Genomic DNA, 7,716 nt, shown 5'->3' with positions numbered 1-7,716 from the left:
ATGTTCATAGCGTCGGGGTTATGTGTTCATATATTTTATACGATATGAACAAATGGTGAACACGATATGAACAAGGGTTGAATAACCACATAAGACCAGAAACATATATGAACAAGGGGCGGACCTTAAAGGATGTGGATGCAATGCATGTATAAAACTCCAATTGACAAATGATCGCTCCTGAATGCGTTTATAATTAATGAACTATTGTTCAAAAGCTGTTCATATTATGTTCATACCTTTTTTTTATTTATTTTCTTTTGTATATCAGTATATTTTTATTATGTTCATATTGTGTGCATACCTGTTTTTTTATTCATTTTCTTTCGTATAACAATTATTTTTATTATGTTCATATTGTGTTCATAAATGCTATGCAGTCCAAGTTCATATATTTGTCATTTTTTTCGTATTTGATACAATGGTTTATATATATATATATATATAGTTGTGTTCATATGTTTCCTACGTTAACAAAAATAAATTAACAAAAACATACTTTTTTTTTGATTTTGTAACTCCCAATTGATGATATGGGAGTTACATATTTTTTTTTACCTAAATACCCTTTTTCAAATTTGTTCACTTATGTTTATGAAATTTTAAATTTTAAATTTTTAAAAAAATAAGTATTTATAATAATTAATCACAACCGTTTATTGAAAGATTGAATGGCCAAGATCGGTTAACAAAGTTAACACAAAAACTTTGGTTAACATTTGATCTTGACCCTATATATATATATATAAATATATATATATATATATTTATTTATATATATACTAGGTGTGTACCCGTGCAATGCGGCGGGAGCCATGAATTTTAACGATTTTGAAGTTCCACTGGGTTTATAAGATAAGATTTAACGATGATATATGTTACATTTGGTCTTTACATATTAATACAATTTGAATAAATAAGAGTTATGGTTCTATCGATGAAAAAAATTGTTTAACAGTTTAAAATCCAACATATTTAAACGACTCCACAAATGTATTCGATTTACACCAAGAGCAAAGAACCAAGAAAGTTGAGTTTTAAAATAAACACTCAAAACCAATAAAGAAAACTACAAATTTAACAGATCATAAGCCATGAAAAGACAAAAAAAGATGGGTTTTATAATGAAATTTCAACTGCTTACCCTATTTCTTGTCCAAAAACTCATATTAAGATTGAATTAATACATGTATATATATATTTCAAAAAAACACAAAAACATATTAATTCAGAACATATTATACAGTGCAATTTGGACARCCTAACCCCAAAATATATAGTATATATATAAATAAATAACTATAAAAGTAYAAATCGTAAATATTAAAAATATTTGTTCACAGTATATATAACATATAATAATATAATTAGTCAAAAACTATTCAATATTTGACTCATTTCGAAGGTATTAACGAGACGATTATAATGGTGTAACTCGTTAAAATAAAAATGTAACTTTTAAACATGTTTTAATTGTATATACGATCATGCATGTTAATTTGATAAAAGTTTAAAATTGAACATTTAAAGGTAAAGGACGTAAAGTAAATTAATTAACTAATTATAGGGGTATAAAGTGTAAATTTAAAATTATAATTTTAAAAAAATCGGTTGCGAGAGGGCGAGTGTATGTGAGGGGGTGAGTGTATGTGAGGATAGGAGGGAGTGAAAAAGTGACGTAAGGGTAATATAAAGGGTATCTTGGTCATTTAGTATTTTACGACTTTAAGATTTTTAAGACTTTTGTTAAATTTGCTTAATAAGATAGTATATATATATGTGTGTGTGTATGCACACATATATACATATATAGGGTTGGGTTCACATGAAACGAGTATGTTTTATATGAATCCAACCTATTTTTGTGAGACCATATTTTTACACTTGAAACTTCACAACAAAAACTGTGAAGATAAAAAAAATTCGGAACTAGTGAGCCTTCACAGCAAAAAAACAATGTAAAAGTTACTTTCACAGTGTTTTAATGTGAAGTTTCAAGTGTAAAAAAGTGGTGTCACGGAAACATATGGTCTCACATTATACCAATGAGTAAATTACAGATTTGGTCCCTATCACTATATGACAATTTTGGATTGGGTCCCCCAATTAAATTCACGATCGTCGTTGTTTCACTTTTGTTTCGAATTGGGTCCCTTTCACCTAACTCCGTTTAACTATTAATGAATAAAACATGAATAGTTGGCTATATTTACGTTCCGCCCCTAGTTTTGAATAGTCTTCAATAATTGAAAGTTTTGTCCCACATAGGAAGAGAAGCTAATATGAGAGTGATTTATAAGTCTTATTATATTTAGTTCATCATATGAGTAATATTTGATAAAGAGGATTTGGGCTTGATTTTCTACTTGATTTGAGTTGACATAGAAATTGTTAATGGATCAAAAGACAGCACTAGCACGTTGCGGTTCTCACAAAAACCCGGTTTTTATTTGTGCACAGTACGGTAGTATAGTTTCTTATTCGTATGTGCGGTTCCTTGGGTTAAAATCTCATCCTCTAACAGGTTTTCTATTACCCATAGTCCATACATATATCTGACATTTTGTCAGAATCGTTAGTTCTATTTTTTTCCTGGTTATTCTCTTCTCCTCTTCAATTTATGCAACAATATAGATGTTCATGGAGAGGTATGATTTGCTGTATCATTCATCTAGATTGGGTTAATCTTAGGAATAAATTAGCCATAATCTAACAGCATATAGTGGGGGCTAATATTATTCTAAGGATAGTGATCTTAATCACATCCTAATATGTTTGTCTCTAATTTTTTGCAGTATTTTTCTAACACTTAATGACCATACTTATGATTCCACACTATAGCTGCTCACAATTTGGCTGAACTTTATATGCACGAGTATTTTATATATGTTATTGGGCCGAATCCACGTGGTTCATTGGTGATCTGATGACATGTAGTTGTCTTTTAATTGTCTTAAATGTCTCCAAGTGGTCTGATTGTACCCATTTGTTTTGATTTGATCTACATCTTGTTTTTGATTTTCAGAAAAGGGGAATCTAAAAGAGGAAAATCAGGTTCATTCGTTTTCTAGTGCTTGTATGCCAAAAGTTACTTGTTTGGTGATTATTGTTTCATATGTTTTAAATATTGTTGCCTTTTGGTTGATTCTAAATTGAAAAGAAAATTATAAGATCATGGCTAAAACTGGTTTATTTTTATTTTTTGCAGTAAATTTGTTTTCTTAAAGCAGTTAGAAAAAGTACATGGAGGTGGTAAGTGTTACATTTTATTGTGAGGCCGAAGCCATATGTTGTTGTATTGTAGTTTCTTTGTATCTTTATGGATTACATGTAGTATTTACTAAAGTAAGTCACCGTACTTCTACTACGTAGTTAACATGTTACGCTATTAGTCAGTCAATTTTTGGTTAACAATGGGATTGTGGTTTTTCCCTCTTATGCAATGAACACCCAAAACATATGGTGTACGTTGCATGTGATTGTAGATGTTCAAATGGCCTGAAAGCCTAAGATTGACATGGGATTTGGTCCAAGAAAACCCGGGCAAAGAGGAAGAGTCAGTTCACCGGACAGTTTGGACATGTGCAAGTACCATTTGACCGGTTACCATATGTATATGGTACCACCTTCATTAATAAACACTATAAACGTACTCGTGCAATGCAGTGTAATACATCTCGATTTTAATGTTCGTTTTATTTTTTTGTCTCTGTCAACATAAAAAACGGTTTTGTATGCTTTTAAGAAAATGATAATGTTTTATTTTTGAATAAAATTTTTGAAGATCCCATAAAATTTTGAAAAAAATTATATCGATATTAAAATCAAATTAACTATTTAAAAGTTCTCATTTTGTGTAGTTTCTTTAATTCAAATTTTCATTATAATTTAATTTAAGTTTAATAACGAAGTAGTTTATTTCTACTTTAATAATATACTTTTTATAAAGATAATTAATAAGTATTATGTTTATCTGCAGTTAGTTACACGAATTTAAAAATGAAGCTTTAATAAGTTATAGTTACACACAATTTACTTGTAACTTTGAATTTTAAGTAGAATGCATTAATAAACAATACTTTATACATTAAAAATGATTTTTAAAAGTTTTTATCAAATGCTTTATAATATAATATAGATTTTTGATTTGTCTGTTAGGTTGTAATTGGGTTTGTTGCAAGTCTTTTAGTTACATGCAATACAAAAGGATCAACTTAATGGAAAAATAAAAAAACAAATCATAAAAGGTAAAATAGTTATTTCTTATTGGACTGTTTATTCGACATTATGAATAAAACAAGCTGGCTTAATTTATAAAAATAACTTAAATCAAATAATATTTGTCTCGATGACATAAATGATCATTTTATTCTTTATTGTTTGTTTTTTTCTAAGAACTTATATTATATAGTTTATAATCATTCATGTTTTTTTGTCTATTTATGAGCATTCACGTAATTCTTTCTATTAATCTTATTGCCTTGGATTAATATTGTCCAACACATTGTTCACGAGGATCACAATATATCTATATATAACATTCGTTTTTCTTGATCATTTATCAAACAACTGTCGTGTAAACATGTAAGGTGTTTTTCTTTTGATATTTGTATTTTCAAGATTTATCTGAAACCATTTAATTTTTGTAACTTAACTCGGTTCCACTTTAAAATTCACACAATAAACGAGTTAAACCATCTTTATTTTTTTTAACCTGGATATCTAACCCGTTTTGCGAGCCGACTAATCTCAGGGTAACCACCTGCTTTGCAAGTAGCCCGGAGTCACCACATTTGAACCTCTGTGACCATAAGGGGATTTTTGTTCCTTCTTGAATTTGAACCTGAGACCTCCTGACACTTTTGACCTTTGGAGCCAAACTCAAATCAATCAGACACCATCCTTATGGTTGGATCTTCATTTTAATCAAGTGGTGGAAAAACCCATAATATTAAATATATACAAAGAAAGATCCAACGCTTATGGATATTTAGATGATGTTTGTTTTTTAAGAGGTGTTGAAGTCTGAAATCTGAGTTTACTTCTGATTTATAAAAGGTGGTGCTGAAGTCTGAAATTTAGATCAGTAAGACTGTTTGTTTTATGTTTGAAGTCTGAAATCTGAATTAGTTAAACTAATGTAAAAATACAAAAGATAAATAGTTTTTGCAAACAAAACTTTTCCAACTCCCAAAATATGAACCATTTGATAAAATGTGGATTAGAATTAAGATGTATTAAGGTATACCTTTATCACTTAAATTTTCAGAGGATATTTAACGTTTTTAAGCTCTTATTTAAAAACAAACAAACATTCTTAATATCTAAACGTCTAAATGAATCTGACTTCAGAGGTATTAAGAAGAAATTTAAAAAAAAAAAAAGCTTTTTTTTTATTGTATGGATGCTCTAATATCAATATATACAATCAATCAATCGAAAGCAAGAAACTTTTATTTTTAAAATATATAATATTTATATATGACAAATTAAATTTACATACACTTTTAATCTTTAATGAAACTTGATCTCTAGAAAAATCGGTTTACCTGCTAATGGCCTTTCGGAAAGTAAATAACTTATTATTACCAAGAGACAACGAATATACTAAAGACGGACTTAGAATTTTTTTCCTTCAAATTGTGGCACCATTTGACTATAAAAACAAAGATATGGATAAATTTTACAAAATAATCTTTAGTTTACTGGTTAGTTTTTTGCTTTTCGTATGTGAAGTCTCGTGTTCAAGTTTTTTTTTAATTATAAATCATAGTAAACCTGAAATTAAAAGCAAAAAACTAAGAAAAACGGCACAAATGAGATTCGAACTCCGGTATTGGGTGGAAGAAAAGCCATGTAAACTAACTCTACCTAAGAAAACTTGTGTTATCATTGTAGTTTCAAGATATATATGGTTGCACAAAACGGAATGATATGATAGCACATTTCACGACCCTATAATTTCTTATACTACGACGAAGAAATGAAGCGGTGACCTGTGTCATCGTATCTATTAAAGTGGGTCCGCCACTGAAGATGCTACTAACAACCCACCATTGACTTTTGCCAAAATCAAACATAGAAAAAAAAACCGTTGGGTTATGATGAATCATAATCTTTCTTGAGCTGAAACAAGGATAGATTGGTATATATTCGATGTGTGATTGAACTGTTAATCCTTAACGAAAATTGATATTTAGGATCAAGAAAAGAAGATTTTGTTGTTTTTTATGTTTGGTGTTGGGTGGGATCAAAGAACAAGGAGGAATCGTCTTCAGTAGTTAAATAACCAAAATATCCTATGAATGTTACTGATGATTAATACAAAAATAATTAAAGTATTATCCCGCTTGTAGATCGAGCATAACAAAGAAATGAGCCTCAAAACAAAACTATACCAGTCGTGTGGAACACAAATCCCAGACACGATGTTTAATCAATAAGAGATATGAATTAAGATAAAATAAAAGAGGACGATTGATTTTAAAACGAATACGTTTTTTAGTTTTCATGTAAACCATAACCAAACATTTCTATATGATTTAATGGCCATTAAACCTTTTAAATCAATGCCAAATGTTTTCTTAGGGCTGTTTGTTTGGCTCTTAATGGTGACATTAAGAGCCAACCTCTTAATCGGTAAAAGGTCAAGAGTGTTTGGCAAAAAAAAAACAAGCTCTTAATGGTTACATTAACCTCTTAACCATTTTGCACCTAGAGTTTCACTAAACCATTCAGATGTTCATTTTTCCAACTCTTCCCTTCGTTCTTCATATCGCATCCCCCCTCCATCACCGTCTTCCCCCCCTCCATTGTCGGTTCCACTCGTCGGTCTTCCATTGTCGGTTATCAGAAAAAATGAGATCCATCTGCGACCTCCGACGAATGTACGGACCAGGAACTCCGGCGTTTAACACCCCTTTCATAACCCCACGATTCGATGTGTTCAATGAAGAAAATCTCGCCGCTGCAGTTCTAGCAACTACAACATCTCGAAACTTCCTCCATCTCCATAACCCAGATATAAATTGAATCAATAAACGGTTTCAACAACTGGGATCTTTGTATAGTAGCAGACGCAAGTGCTATATAACTTGAGAATCATCTATCTGATCCATAAATTTATCCAAATTAGGATTATATGCGTGCGTTTCATACATGAAATCCGGAAATCGAGGCAGAAAAAAGGGATGAATTAAGGAATTAGACAAGAGAGGTGAGCATTCGTGGGTGGAAAGCAAAAGAATCGTGAAGATGGGAACCAATAGGAATTGCTCTCTACTCCTATTGCTCTGTTTCTATTTCCCTTTTTTGAAATCGAGTGAGTGAAACCTTAATTTCTTTTTTGGCATCTGTTAGTTCAATACAAAAACATGACCAAAGCATACAGAGGGTTAAAATGGTAATTTGTTGTCATTAAGAGAACATTTACCAAACAACCATATTTCATTTAGCACTTAACCATTCTGACCCTCTTAACCATTATGATCACTTAACCATTCTGCACAAAACCATTCAGCAACTGCCAAACAGCCCCTTAATGAATAAAAAAAAAAGAACAAATAAATATTACCTTTATATGGATTTATTAATTAACTAAAGTTGAAGTTAAAATAATCAAGTAAAATCTCTTGGGATTTAGTGGTTGTTTATCAGTTGTTGAATGGTTTGGTGTAGAATGATTAAGAGACTCTCATGATATATTAGAAAATGAAA

This window comes from Cynara cardunculus (assembly GCF_001531365.2).
Source record: "Cynara cardunculus var. scolymus isolate 2C chromosome LG 11, CcrdV1, whole genome shotgun sequence".
NCBI lineage: Eukaryota > Viridiplantae > Streptophyta > Magnoliopsida > Asterales > Asteraceae > Cynara > Cynara cardunculus.
Note: the sequence above shows the minus strand (reverse complement) of the source record.